Genomic DNA, 16,549 nt, shown 5'->3' with positions numbered 1-16,549 from the left:
AGACCATATAGAGACTTACAGAGACGACAAACAAGACCTAACTCCCCCTGAGCAATAAATCCAGGAGGTTGCTCTATATAAACTTCCTCTGCAAGATTAGCATGAAGAAAAACATTCTTAATGTCAAATTGATAAAGAGGCCAGTGGCGGATAGCAGCCATCCTAATAAAGAGGGGAACACTAGACATCTTTGCCATATGATAAAAAGTGTTAACTGATGGGACGTAAATTCATTCCCATCTAAGCCCATTTTCATGGCAAAATATCATACGTTCCCTCATCTGATGAGCAACTTCAGCATGAAAATCACTTGTTTTACACATTTGTGACAAAAACACAGTGGGGGAACAGATGGTAACGTATTCCTTTAAAATATATTAAAAGAGGAACAGACTGAGACGCATTTGATGCACCTGCTCTTGCAGAGGGACATAAGGAAGACTACGGTCTTCCTCCCCTGCCTCATCACCAAACTCTGTAGGAGAGCTGGTGTAGAGGAACACCCAGATGACACCACAAATGTGGCATCTGTCATTGATGCTAAGACCTGGAACGGTCTTAAAAGCACCTACAATGATACCACCCAACCTATTCCTGCCAACCTCAGACGTGCCCCCACCAGAGATAATGAGGAGGAAACATCTGTGGCCTCACTGAAGAAGACCACCAAGACCACTCCTACAAAATCCTCTTCCTCTGGCCACGTTCCGGCCAGAAGAACCATCCCTCCTCCTACCAAGGTGAAGAAGGATGCCCGCAAGCACGGCAAGAAGAAATCTCCTGCCAAACCTCCCCCAAGAAAAGGGGAACGTTCAAGTCAGAGGATAAAGAGGGTCCTCAATAGCAATAGGCCAGAGGGAGCATCCTCTGCAAAGCCTATCACCCTCTATGACCAGGAGAGTGAAGACAATGAGCGTTTGGCAAAAAGGCTGAAGATTGGAAGGAAGTCAGCACCAAAACCAGCTGCAAAGGAGACGTCCCCAAGCAGCTCAGACTCTACATTTTCTGACATTCCATCCCCACCACCTGCTCACTCTCCACTACAACAAATCACCCCACAACCCTCTCCTAGGCAACAACAAGGAGAGGGACAGAAAGACAAAGAAACAGCACCTGCTGCAGAAACACCAGTGGTTGAGCAAGAAGCTCAACCACAAAAGAAAAATGACAAAGGAAAGGGGATTCTTGTGGAATCCCCTAGAAAGAAGGCAAAGCCATCCGTCCCCAGGAAAATTAGTCTGGGAGGCCCTCTTTTGTACCCCATCAATCATCCTGACACCACTGGGGATGAAGCTCCAGCTAGAGCTCTGGCAGAAGAAGAAGGGATGGCAATTCCTCCACTGATGGAGGAACAAGCTATGACCATGCCTTCGTCATCCAGACCACCAGAAGATGAGACCAGGCAAGCACCTGAAGCACCTTTGACTGCTGGTAGCAGCCAACAGCAAAACCAGCAGCCGTCCTCCTCCCCTGCTACAGCAATCCCTCTCCCATTTAGGAAGAAATCACAAATTGGGATTGCTGAGATTTTTGAGATGATGGGGAAGAAAATAGAAAAGCTGTTGCCAGCAAGGCAATCCGTTCCCTAACTTGACATGACAAGCACCAATGCAGAGCTAAAAGGCTCTAAGGGACGGACTGGCACAACTCTCCTCTGCCTTCAACACCTTCCAGGAACAGCAGAAGGCAGAAAAAGAACAACAACTCAGCATCATCAAGACCAACATCCAAGCAGCCAACACTGCCTCCTATGCATCTACACTCAAGGCTGTCAAAGAAGAAATCAGAAGAGCATCTGACTCCCTGATACTCTCAAACTCTCTGCATAACCACAGAGCTGAACTCCTGCTGAATAAGCTCCTCCTCAAGCATGCTGAAGAAAGGAAAGAAACCAAGGAAGCCCTCAGGGCCTTTGGAACATACTTGGAGAAGAAAATTTATCAGCTGGAGATGAGACTGATAAATGTTAATAATGAGATTGTCCACATTCGCCATGGCAGAACAATGATGAGGTCCACCATCAACTCCCTGGTCGCAATCATCAGCGATCTACTGAAGGATGCTGAGAAATGACTCCCTGTAAATGAAGTCCGCAGATTGCAAGATCTGCTCAGAAGGAGACCATTGACACAGGAGGAGATTGATGAAGCCATGGAAGCTGAGGCTGCAAAGAGGAACCCTTGGAACAAGAGACCTCCACAATGAAAAGGAGAAACCTTCCTAATTATATTAGCTTAGTTGTTTTAAATTCTGTTTTTAATTTAGTTTCTTTCCGTTCCCTTGTAATTAATCTTTTTGCAATGAAAAAGACTTTTTTTTATCAAACTGTTTGGTATATACATGCATTTCAGTTGTAGTATTAAGACTGCCCAATTCTTTTGGATTAACTAACATACATGAAACACAAAGTCACTGACTAATCATGCTTGTTCTTTCTCTGAGTACTTGAAAATAGAAACAGTGCAGGGAATTTAATCCTCAGAATTTTGAAAGAAGCTGATCTGTGTGAACTCAAACTGGTAAGGAACGGAAAAATGCCAAACACCTACTTCTGAGAGCGTTCCTGAGGTGTAACCATAATGAAACTTCTCTACTTGCCTTGATGCTGTAAGTACTGCTGAAGACAGATGAATTCTGCTGCCAAGGATCAAAATAGAATCACACACTCACCTCACCTCCATCATACACCATCTGGTCAATCAGAAAGAACAAGGAACATACTCAACAATGAACCAAAAAGGGACATAAGAGAAACAAAGAAAAAGGGGAACAACCATTCAAAAGAATTCAAGAAAAACCAGAAAACCTTCCTCCAAAGAAAAAAAAAGAGGTTCAAGAAAAGGTGTTCCCTCAAAATAGAAAAAGTCCAGGTTCAAAGGCACAAAAGCTAAACGTTCCTTGACCCCACAAATCAGGCCACCACTTCTTCCACAGTTCCATACACTTACCCATCAAAGAAATCCTTGGAACGGAAGACAACTGTACTTCATAGGAACACAACAGAAAGACAAGTTCTGAAGAATCACATCCAGGAATGGACAGAGAAAACACTAACCCATGAGTGACCGTGAGACAAGAGATCAACAACCTTCTCTTATCTGGGGACAAAATACTCTTACTATTTACTATAGAGAGTAGTTCATTTTCTGAAAAGTTCATGGTTCTTACTGGCTCAAGTTCCTTTCTGTTATGCTATTCTTTTAAATTGGGCAGACCAATACAATATTTCTGAGTTGTTTAAGGACAACCAACAGTTTAGTTTTGGGGTGTTTGATGGGACGTAAATTCGTTCCCATCTAAGCCCATTTTGATGGCAAAATACCATACGTTCCCTCATCTGATGAGCAACTTCAGCATGCAAATCACTTATTTTACACATTTGTGACAAAAACACAGTGGGGGAACAGATGGTAACGTATTCCTTTAAAATATATTAAAAGGGGAACGGACTGAGACACATTTAATGCACCTGCTCTATTCATTTAATGCTCTGTACAATTTGCAGGAAACGTAGAGTTGAAGACTTCTAAAAAGCAAGGCGGTGCACCAACTGAGCAGCTGGAAACATGAAGAGCAGGGAATCAAAAGTTCTCATTGGCTGAAAACAGAAGCAAAACATGGGAAGACCTGCAAACTACGGCTAATCATCACCAAACCTTGTTCCATCCAGCAATTTGCGCAGCTTCCATACTCTGCTGCCACCGACCCGTCCCTTCATTCAAGCAACTTGCTCCAAAGGATTTACTAGCTTGCCACTCTCCTTCCATCTATAAATAAGACCACCCTCATACAAAAACATCATCGGATTCTGGAGGGATTAAAGTCCAGAAGGAAGAAGATCACCTAGTAGTAGTAGTAGTCAGTAACGTAGTTTAATTTTAAGTTGTAACTGTAGTTAAGTGACAACCCCTTTTCTCTTCTCTGTAAACAACCATCAAGACTCCTCACGAGCAAATACCCATCTTTCTCCATTTTTTTGTTTCTTTTGTAAACTGTCTTTTAATTTAATATAAGTGTTTTTCTCTTCGTTCCAATCATTATCTCTTGACTGAATCTCTGGTCTATGTGATCTCAGTTGAGAATAATTATGTTTAAACTATCAGCCATGAGCTGAACTATCTGTGGAACGGGTAAACTGTGAAACTCTTAAAGAACTGTTTTCAAAACTCTTGACCGAAGCTTTTTGTATTTCTTTGGCTAAGTAAGCTATATTCATTGTGTGCCAATGGAAATTGGGTACATACTGAGAAAGGAACTTCCATAAGGAAGGGATTTCAGGCAGCTTAGCCATTAGGGGAAGGTAGATGTCATGGCAAAAACGCTACTGGTCACCTTAGGAATAAGGGGCCAACACGTCCATTTTAAGGTTTTGAACTAAGTACCTGTTGGAGTCAAGGGAGCCATAGGAATATGGAAACTTGTGAGCCATCTAGACCATGAGCTGAGGAATCAGAGTTGGCAGGCAAAGAAACTGGGACAAAGCCAAAAGGTGCTAAGTCTTGAGCGAAGAAAATAACCCTTTTAAGAGTGAAGCAGTGAATCCGTTCCTTCTGTTAAACTGTTTTAACCACCACCCTGTTGTCTCTTGATTATAGTTATTTCTGTTTTAGTAGTTTTATCTTATCTTATTTAGTACTTATAAAAACTCCAATGATTGTTATCTCACTTTCTTCTAAACAGGAAGGATCACATACATAACGCAGCGAGAAACTGTTTGCCATCAGAATGAACCTACTGTTCCTGAGGAACGTTGTCAAGACAGTAGGAAACGTTTGACCCGACAGTTCATTCACTAACTTTTCTTCTCATTTTCACCCTTTATAAACAGTGATAAAACAATAATTAGCACTCTATCCTCGTGGGAACGATAATTTGGGCATTAATACTCCCTTTATTACTTGATGTATGCACTTGCGCACTTGAGTTGGATCTAAGGGACGAATCTGTGTTCTGCAAGAACAGAGGAACATCCCCTATCAGAACTTATATTTTTCCACCATCAGCAAACCACCCAACATTAACAACATCTAGTCCAAACACTTGAGTAAAATTCTTCGCCACCAAGTGAGCTTTAAGACGATCCACTTGACCAGCACTACCAACCTTAACAATATAAATCTAGCGGCAACCAACAACAAATTTTCCAGACTGAAGAGGGACTAGATCCTATGTGCCACTGTGCTGAAGAGCACTCATTTCATCAATCACAGCCTGTCTCCATCCGGGAAGTGAAAGTGCTTCACCTATAGTCTTAGGAATAAACGCAAAAGACAAAGAAGAAAGACATGTAAAATATGATAGAGCTAGACGATGATAACTAATATTAACTGAATACCTGGCTGGAGGGCGGGTCTCTCAAGTACCTTTTTGGAAAGCAATGTGAAGGTCACAAGCAGAAGGTGGGACCAAATCTGAGAGAGGAGATGCAAACGGATGTGAGCCTATAGAAATATTAGGTGAAACATATTGTAAATCATTAGGAGAAGAGTTGACGGAAGGAGAATCAGACACAAGGACAAAAAGAGGAAAAAGGTATTCAAAGGAGTCGACAGAGAGAGATGACTGATCAGGGTCTACAGGAGCAGTAATGGAGCCAAAAAATAGGACTGATTCAAAGGAGACATGTGGCGAGATAAAGTATTTATGTAAAGTTGGAGAGTAGCAACAGTAACCCTTTTGAGATCGAGGATAACCCAGAAAAACACATTTGTAAGACTTAGGAGCTAGTTTATCAAGCCTGAACCAAGATGATGAACAAACCACGTAGAACCAAAGATATGTGGGGTCAAAGGATATAAAGGTTGATGAGGGAATAAAATAGAGTGAGGAACCTGGTTATGAAGAACTGAAGAGGGCATGCGATTAATGAGATAGCATGCAGTGAGAATATCATCACACCATAATTTATAGGTAACATTGCCATCAATTAACAATGCACGAGTAGTCTCAACTAGGTGACAATCGTTCGTCTACATCATTTTGCTGGGGTGTATGGGGATAAGACTTTTGATAAAGAATTCCATTAGACGAAAATAATTGCTGAAATTGATGAGATAAATACTCACAAGCATTATCACTATGAAAAATATGAATAAGAATACCAAACTGAGTTTTGATTTCATTATAAAATAACTGAAAAATAGAAAATAACTATGAACGATTTTTCATTAAAAATAACCAAGTAGATATGGAATAATCATCAATAAATGTAACAAAATACTTAAACCCTAAAGTAGAAGCATGACGACTGGCCCCCAAATATCAGAGTGGATCACAGAAAAAGGAGACAAAGCTTGACGACTAAGATGACTTGGGAATGTATTACGAGTATGTTTCCCAAACTGACAAGACTCACACTATAAACTAGAAAGAGACAATAAATGAGGAGCCATCTTCTGAAGCTTGGCAAGACTTGGATGACCTAAACGAGCATAAATAGTGAGAGGTGAATCCACAGTAGAGCAGACTGAAAAAGAAGGAAAAATTTGATAGAGGCCATGAGACTCACATCCTTTGGTAATCTCCTTCCTCGAACTCCGATTCTGCAAAATGAGAGAAAATTTAGTAAAAGAAACCACACAATCAATTGATTTGGTCAACAACTAATGGAAAGTAAGTTAAAAGGAGAATCTGAAACATAGAGAACATGATCCAGAGATAAATTGGGGAAGAGAAGAACCGTGCCGATCCCACGGGATTGAACCAAATACCTATTGGCCATGTAATAGTGGGAAAGGAACCAGTGGTACAAAAAGAGGTGAATAAGGACTTATTACCATAAATGTGATCAGAAGCCCAGAATCAAGAGTCCAAGGGCTTAGAAATTGTAACTGAGAGATTCCAGCAAAAGACTTACCAGTTGAAGCAATGGAGGCAGTAATACCAGAAGATTGCTTCTCAGACCACCAATTTATGAATTTATTAAGAAGAGCTGTAGGAGATTGTGCTGCAAAAGGTAACCCTGGATTAGTAACACTAGATGGAGCCTGAGCAACATGAGCACTCCGAGGAGGCTAAGGTGGCTTGCCATGGAGCTTTCAACAACGGTCAACAACATGATTGGTCTGTTGACAATGAGTGCGGAGTAGCTGACCCATAAAGGGTTTACGTCCACCACCAGAGCCCTGAGAAGCAAGGCAAGAAGAGTCAGAGGTGTCAATCACAGAGACACAATGCATAACAGGTGCGGTTGATGAAAAGGGCTTATGTGGAATTCTAAGCAAAGTAGACATCACAGAATCTAGTGTAGGAATAGTAGCAAATCCCAAAATTTGATTCTAATTGGCAGACAAATGGGAAGGTAAACCATATAGAATCAGTAGCATAAAAAGAGTATTATATTGCTCCCATTCCTTATTAGCATCACCAGTAAAGGGCAAAAGTTCATTGAGATCATGAAGCAAACTCTAAGTTTTCCCTAAGTACTTAGACATAGGAAAATTAAAATCACGAGGGGCAAATGTATACATCAATTTTTGACACACACTATAGAGTCGTTGCTAGGGGTGTTCAAAATGTTCAAAAGAACCAAACCAATCTATAACCAAACTGCTTCATATTTTAAAAATCGGTTATTTTTAAAAATTGATTTCATATGAAACTGCATTTTATTTTATAAACTATTTATTGACCAAACCATACAAATAATTGGTTATTCATGGTTATCCATAACCAAACTGCTTTACAATTAAAGAACAAATAAGTATTATCTTTTATCATGCCTATTATATTTGTCAATTGACTCAAACTTCCAAACAATAAACTAACAGAAAAAGTTAAGCAGATCAAGTAGAAAAAATTTATAAATATTACACATAAATCAAAAGGTCGCATCCTAAAAAAGAACTTCTTATGTAACGTAACAACTTTCCCCCCTCCAAAAATAACCACATATAGACCTCCGGGGAAACTTACAACTTGACAAGGCGAAGACTCTGAAATGACAAAGATGAAATTAAAAAATCAAAAATGGAAAGGGCAACAAAATTAATCAAATGGCTTAACGTCTCTGAGATGTTTAAGATGATGAATCAGCACCGTTCAAAGGACAACTCACAACGGATTTACTTATTTGTTCTTTAATTGTAGAGCAGTTTGGTTATGGATAACCAATTATTTTTATGGTTTGGTAAATAATCAATTTATAACATAAAACCAATTTTTGAAAAACCGATTTTTAAAATGTGGAGCTGTTTAGTTATGAATTGGTTTAGTTCTTTTGGACATTTTGAACACCCCTACCTATACCTTCCTCCATCAGTTCAAATGAAACTCTAAGTAACATAAATCTTGAGAGAACGAAGAGCAAGTTTTTTTATAATTTTAAATTAATTCAACTGTTCTTCTGCCAAACACTCTCAAAACAACGTGAAACAATTTCTATAAGAATCATTTCGTACTAAGAGTTCCAAAATAATGAAAATAATGAAAATTCTTGCAAGAAATAGTTGGTCAACTACTTATAACTAGGAGAAACAAACGATTACTTATAAAATAGCACAATTCATTAAAAACCGATTTTGAATTTGTTAAAAAACTTATTTTGAACTTGATAACCGGTTTATGGTTCATAACCAGTTTTGATTTAAAATCAGTTTTGAATTAAATCGGTTTAAAATTGATTTTAAATCAAAATTGATTTTAAATCAAAATTGATTTTAAATCAAAATCGATTATAAACCATAAATCAGTTTTGGAACCGGTTTCAAACCAGTTTAGAAAATAAAAAATCGGTTTTAAAAGAAGAAAATCGGTTCGATTTGAAAATCAAACCATTTAAAACCGGTTTGGTTTTTGTTAAAACCGATTATGAACCGCTCCATGCACACCCTTAGTCGGTGCATATCATTTGTGTACAAAGCCTTTGGCTGACTCCAAACAGTGTCACAAGTATTTGCATGCCGAAAAAATTTGCTTAATGGAAGAATGAAAAATGGATTTGATGAGACTGCACAACTGAGCATTAATCATCTTCCATCGTGTGCACTCATTGGCCTCAATAGATTCATACTTAGTAGAGAGATGAGAAGTATAATCATGCCCATCCAACCAAAATTGCAGATCTGCCGACCAAGAATCATAGTTTGACCCATCCAATTTATCCACACTCAGTGGAGCAAGGATATAATTGGTAAAAATAGTAGACTCCGACTTGGATCCAGCCGGAGATCCAAAAACAGAAGAGGTAGGAGTAGAATCTATAATACCAAAAAATAAAAGCAAAAAACAGAAATGATAGATCACAAAACTAACCGGCCAAGTTGAAGAGTATTGATGTATTTCGAAACAATCTTGGATTAACCAAACAAGACCATATCCAGCACCGGAATGAGGAGGCGAGTGCAACAATGAAGACGGTTGCCAGAAAGGAGGTCTCATGTACCATCACACGCGGAGGGAAGATGCTGTTGTGTAGGAAAATGTTCAGCTCCTTGCCGACGTGTGAGGGTGCTTGCGAAGATTATTGGAAATGCGGCTTGAACGATAGTGAGCGTGCGGGGAAGACGATCCAAATGGTGGTGGCGGTGGCGGCCAAAAACTCGTCGGAAAAAAAAGAGATGATGGAGTGTGGCGTCGAACTTCCGGATGAATGATGGAGGAGAAACGCGACAACGACACAAGAGTAAAAGAGATGTTCGAAAACTGACAAGGAGACAATATCCGAAATATTTTTTTGAACAGTGCGATGAATAGTGGACTCACCAGAGAAAATAAGTGGAGTAAGGTTCCTCTCGTTTGGCTCTAGATACCATGTAGAGAAGTAAGAAACGAAAGGAACCTTGAAAAATAAATCTATGTATAAATTGATACAAGAATGTATATATGGTTGGCAAAACGGGCCAATCCGGCTCGGCCCAGCCCAACCCGCATGCAACCCGAAAAAAATGAGCTAGTTTAGGGTTGGCTCGAAAAAAAATGAGGCAAAAAACCCAACCCGACTAGAGTCGGGTTAGGGTTTCCTCGCGGGTTAGCTCCAAAATATGGCTCATGGGTTGGCTTGAAAAAATAGCTCGCGAGTTAGCTCGAAAATTGGCTCACGGGTTGGCTCAAATATTGCTCGCGGGATGACTCATTTTCAGCCTATTTAAATGAACCTGTAGTATTAATGCACCAGCTATGTGGCTTCCATTAGCTTAAACAAAGGGTTTCAAAATAATAGATAAAATGAAAATATTCTAGTTTCGAATTTTCATCACAACAAATTTGCATCAACATCAAGAAACAATCAGAACTATTTGCTACCAAGTGAGTAAGATATTTGAACCAAATAGTGCCAACACAGCCTAACAATATAAAAATGGCAGGGATGTGAGAAGATTAGGGACTTAGGTTTAGAGAAGGAAGAAAAATAATAATAGTATGTGTGAGTTTTGTCCATTTTTGTATATTATATTTTGTCTTTTTTTTATATAAAAAAAACTTAACCCGCGAGGTGGCTCGTTTGACCCTGGGTTAGCTCGTTTTTTCACGTTTTCGCTCGGGTCGGGTTGGCAACTCATTTTTGCCAACCCAACCCAGCTTATTTTTGGCGGGTTACGAGCCAATACAATATATAAAAACAGGAATGGGCTTAGCCCAAACCTAACCTAAATCATAATGAAATAAGGAAATAGATATTTACAGATAATACAAATATTCTTTCCAATAATAAAGATATTCTTTCCAACACTCCCCCTCAAGCTAGAGCGTATAGATCAAATATTATACCTATATATTTTCATGCCTACTTTATCTACTCTTCTCCAATACTGTTAGATCAAAATTTTAACTAACTTTCATCTTTTCTCTCTTTTCTTAAGATTCTGATCTAACGGTATTGAAGAAGAATAGGTAAAGTAAGTATGAAAATTGGTAGGCACATTGTCTTATATATATATTCACTCTTTCTTTCATTCAATTCTCGTCTTCCCCTTCTCAAGATAAAAAAAATGCAGTGGGAAAGTGGCTAAAGTCTTTTGCAAGAAAACAAATTAAAGCAAGAAGATGAACCGGTCAAGTTGTGGATGAATGGTGAAATCCCAAAGCAGACCTTAACGTACTATCGCTCTCCACATATCTCGGTAACAAGGATTGGTTGTGGGGGACCCTTGCATACCCTTCATGGGAGACACATATGTCTCTGCCATCTTTGGCTTCTTTCTCTGTTATATGAGAGAGCAATGTCATATGCACATATATTTCATAGGGTATATGTGCTTTACTTTCCGTGTGCCTTTTCCAATTCTAATTTTCAAACGGCACAACTATACACCTCTATGCTCACTCTCCTTTTAAGCGTTTGCACCCCGCATATGCTTGGGTTTAATTATATTAATTACTCAATTAAGGGCATAAATCAAACATGCACTCCCTTAATTCTTTGCTTATATATATATATATATATATATATATATATATATATATATATATATATATATATATATATATATATATATGTTGGTTGATCAATCAAATAACCAATTGAAGATTTAATTGTATCATAAAAATAATGGGCATCAACAACTTGCTAAATTCTTAAACTTAAACTAGTTTAAATTTGAAATAAAATAGTTAAGAAAATGTGTAAAAATATACTTATATTCCCAAGTTGAAGTTATTTATATATTTATATCTCTTTAGTGTTATGCAGTATGCACTTCAATAAAATCGTTTCCTTATTTGACTCTCAAGTGCATAGTGATTTATCAATTAAGACCTCTTTTTTCATACACTTTGGCATTATTATAGGATTATGATTGTACGAGAGAAGTCATTTTATTCGAAGATTTATAAAATAAACCAATATAATGGAATATTGATTTTCCACCTTTCCTTTATCATATGGAAAGAGACAAAAAGAACACGTGTGACATAGGATTTGAGTTTGGAAGAATATATTTCTTTCGAATCTTAAAAGAAAATTACTATTCCTTTCTGGGGAACACTCATTTGCTTCTATTCAAACTTGATGTTTTCAAGCCATCTGTAATGTGTACAATGCATGCATAACAGCATAAGATTCCTTTTGTTTTTCTAGTTTATCAAAAATATAAAAAGAAATGCAAAAGTCTTACAAAAAGAAAAACAATTGAAGTTGAAACCCAGAATTATATCTGATTTCTTTCACGAATTAGTATAGAATTTGCACATATGAATCTAATTATGTGGCATATATGTATTGTGACTCTCACGCGCCAAAAAAGGGGGTTTTGAAACCTTGTGTTTGCATGAGAAAAAGGCCAAGCATTCAAGGAACATAATCGATATTTTTTCTTTTCTTAGGGTTCTCCAAGTCAAAGAAAGATTTCTTGAGCAAGCAGCCAAATAAGAAAATGCCACAACACACCCTTTTACCACCCTCTGCTCTTTCTTTCTATCCTGTGCCATTGGCTTTACGCCTTTACCTTTTCAGATTCTTTATACAATGTTTCATTTTCATGTATATATGATGGCCCCTTTATAAAAAATGTAATTAATATTTTGTGAGATGACTTCACTGTCCTGTTATATATAGTTTCCTGATAAATCCCAAAATATATACATGGTTGAAAAAATGTTTGTTTTCAACGAATATATTATATAATAAAATAATTATCCAGGAAAGACATCCTGTGAACATTCCATAAAATATTAGAGGGAAATTCTAGGTCATGTGGAGCAGGAAGGAAAGCTTGTTAATGATAAATTATGTCAACCATCGTAAATTTGTTAGTTAAACAAGTTAATGATTCATAGGGTTGAAATAAAAACACTCTTACAAAAAATTTTCTTCTCTTGCTGAAGTTTAGATCCTAGCTGAAAAAGTCATGGAGGGTGAGAGAGGGAAAACCTCTGAGAGGAGACTCCCGTGAGGAAAGAAGAAGACTTGTTAAGTAGGAGTGTTAAAAAACCTAAAGGGGTTGAGCCTGAGGACCTACATATGGACGATGACATGCAAGAAAAAAATGATGATGTTGTCGTCGAAATGGAGGCTATTCAGGAGGTTGCAAATGACAATAGACAGTTCTTAGCTAAAGAACCCAGTGCTACGAGGAAAACGGTCTCGTATAAGGATAAACTCCTTCATCTCAACGGAAATGGTTATGTCTAAGAAAGTGAGGATGAACACTGGATGGTAACACAAAAGAGAGAAGAGGAGGAGGATGACGAAGAGGAAGTTGTTGGTGAAGAGGGGGATGATCCACTATGTCCCACATATAGATTTTCCAAAAAGCAACACCTGGAAGACTGTAAACAGTGGAGAAAAGCTCTCATTATCAAGTTGATGGGGCGGAGAATCAGCCCTCGTTTCCTGCTATCCAGGCTACAACGTCTTTGGGGATTAACAGGAGCGTACGAAGTGATAGGCCTTAACAATGGCCACTTATTGTTACATTTTTCTGATGACAAAGACTACCTACACGTGTTGCACGAGGGGCCATGGGTGGTTGCTGGCCATTACCTGATTGTTCAACGGTGGAGGCCTATGTTCAACCCATACGATGAAGAGGTGAGGAAGATGGCCATCTGATTGCATATCCCAGGGCTACCTATTGAGTTATACTCATCAAAACATCTTTGGAAAATAAGGAACTTTTTTGGTAGAACCCTGAAAGTTGACCAAAACTCCCTCAGAAGGGTAGAATAAGGAGATGGAGAAATGACAAGAAAAGCCCGATACGCACGGATCTGTGTGGAAGTGAATCTAAACAAGAGCCTCTAATCCAAATTCAAAATAGGTGACCAGAATTTTCAGGTTGGTTATGAAGGACTCCATCTCATTTGTTTCTCCCTTGGGAAATATGGTCATAAGAAAGAACAATGTGGAACGGTGCACCAGGGCAAACTTGTGCAGGCCAGCCAGCCCAACCTCAGCCAAGAAGAAAGAGTAACTGATGCTGCGTCGAGTGCTCTGGTAGTTGAGGAAAATGCCTTTGGCAACTGATGGTGATCAAAAAAAGCCGCGGAAGCACCGGAAGCGGTGATACACGGTGAGGGAGACAAACAAAACCAAAAAAGTGGACATAGCCAGGGGATCAGACCGGTGGCAGAGGCTAAGCAAAAAGAGATCGTAGGACACAAGGGTAGTCACAGAGCTAATAAAAAAGTGGGACATGTAACTTCAGGTGGCAGCAGGCCTATGTCCAAGGGAAGTTTCCTTAAAAATGATAGCATAGGGAAACATTCCTCAGGTGGGACCGAAGCTCCAAGAAAGACAGCAAATGGATCCTTCGTCAAAGGGGTTCATGGTAAGGCCGTGGAAAATAACACTATGCAGATTGACAATCGTGATGGAAGCAGGAAAGATGTCAGAGGTAAGCAAGTGACTGTTATGTCTATTCCCAGCTCATCCACAGTAACCAACGGTCCAGAGCTCCCTACGTTATAAAGCAGTCGATGAGAGCCAAGAGCATAGGGAACCAAAGGATAAAGCCGTTTTGAAAAGTTTGGAGAGGGATACTACCCTCGATGCGTTGACCTTGCTAAAATCGGGAGCTGGTGGCACTGAGGAACAGGCTTTTGAAAAAAGTCTCTCCTTACTTGGCGGTGTTAGAGTCCATAACAAAGTGGACCTATACTGGCTAGGTTTCTAGCTTCGTGCGTTCCTTTCTTTTTGATTAGGTTTCCTATGAATTTCTGTTGCTGGAATAGTAGGGGTGTTAGCAAAAAAGGATTTGTTCCCCTAATCCTTGATTTGAAGCAAAGATTTAAGATTAACGTCTTAGCTCTTTTTGAAACTAGAGTTAGTGGCGCGAAGGGTGAAACCATCAAGAGGAAAATGGGGTTTAAAAATTTCTTTAAGCAGGAAGCTGTTGGTTTCAGTGGAGGTATATGGTTGTTGTGGGATGATGATGATTTATCTCTCAATGTTTCAAAGTATCATCAACAATTTGTGCACACTATAATCACCCATAAGGAATCACTGAAGGTTGAATTCGTTACCTTTGTGTATGGTAGCCCTAGGAGAAGTGACAGACGCTCTTTGTGGAACCATATAAGGGAGATGGAGATTCCTGAGGTAGAAGCTTGGTTAATCATTGGTGACTTTAACTCCATGATTGACCCTTCAGAAAAACAAGGTGGTGCCGATTTCTGTTGAAATGCTGTTAAAGAATTCCAAGACTGTTTGTTGGACTGCAACCTTAACGATCTGGGATTTAAAGGTCCCAAATTTACCTGGAAGAGAGGGAACTTGCACTAGAGGATTGATAGAGCTTGCGAAAACGATAGTTGGAATCTAAGTTGGCCCCAGAGAAGTATTTCACACCTTCCTTTTTATGGTTCAGATCACCGCCCCCTTCTGGTCATGGATAATTAGCCGCGAATGCATCCTTTGGGCTATAAACCCTTTAAGTTCCTTGCTGCTTGGCTGACGGTAGACGAATTTAGTGATTTAGTGAAGGGTGTTTGGAGGGATTACCCGAATTGGTTGGATGCTAGCAACATGTTCCGTATGGAGGCTCCAAGTTGGCATGAAAACACCTTCAAAACTCTCCAGAAACAGAAAAGCCGTCTTCATGCTAGACTGAGAGGCTTAGATTTGAGCATACAATTTAACCATAGCAACAGCCTTGAAAGTCTACAACGTGAGCTTTGGAAGGAGCTAGAGGCCATTCTCATAAGGGAGGAGCTTACCTGGACGCAAAGAGCACGTTTCAACTGGTTCCAATTTGGTGATAGGAACACCAAATACTTCCACTCCATGACCATCTCCAGGAGGCGTAGGAATAGGGTTGTTACACTCATGGATGATAATGGTTCGTGGCTGGCTAACACGCAAGAGATTATTGATCATGCTACGGATTTTTTTGAGAGGTTATTTCTGGCTGATGAGGAACCTCTTGAAACTCTCCCCATTTTTGGACAGTTCCCTCATATTGAGGATGCTAGCTTCAGAAACATGGGGTGTTGCCCCTCTACCGAGGAGATTAAACATGTTGTTTGGAGCATAAGTGGCCTGAAAGCTCCTGGTCCCGATGGTCTAAACGCCTTGTTCTATCAAACCCAATGGCAATCAGTAAGTGAGTCTATCTGCAAGCTAGTGAATGACATCTTCAATGACCCTATGAAAGTTGAGAATATCAATCAGACTCTCGTTTGTCTTATTCCTAAGATGGAGAACCCTGTCACCATTCAACAGTTTCGTCATATCAGCCTCTGTATTGTTTCGTATAAGATTATTACAAAAATCATTGCCAATCAGATGAAATGTTTTCTCCCCAAGTTGATCGCTCCCAACCAATGCAGCTTCGTCCATGAGAGGAACAGTGTGGACAATGTGATAATTGCCTAGGAAATCATTCACTCTATGAGGAAGAAAAATGGGAAGAAAGGCTGGATGACCATAAAAATCCATCTGGAGAAAGCCTACGACAGGCTAGATTGGAGCTTTCGGATGGACACATTGAAGGATGCTGGCTTTTCTGATAACCTTATCCACCTTATTCACCAATGTGTGTCCTCTCCTTCGATGAACCTCCTTTGGAATGGGAAAACAACAAGATCCTTTCTTCCTTCACGCGGGATCAGACAGGGTGACCCCCTATCACCCTACCTCTTCGTTCTTTGTATAGAAAGGCTAGCGCATATC

The sequence above is a fragment of the Gastrolobium bilobum genome, unplaced genomic scaffold, assembly GCF_033153095.1.
Source record: "Gastrolobium bilobum isolate Gb01-03AN ecotype WA unplaced genomic scaffold, APGP_CSIRO_Gbil_v1 utg40325, whole genome shotgun sequence".
Lineage (NCBI taxonomy): Eukaryota > Viridiplantae > Streptophyta > Magnoliopsida > Fabales > Fabaceae > Gastrolobium > Gastrolobium bilobum.
This window is presented reverse-complemented; position numbering follows the sequence as displayed.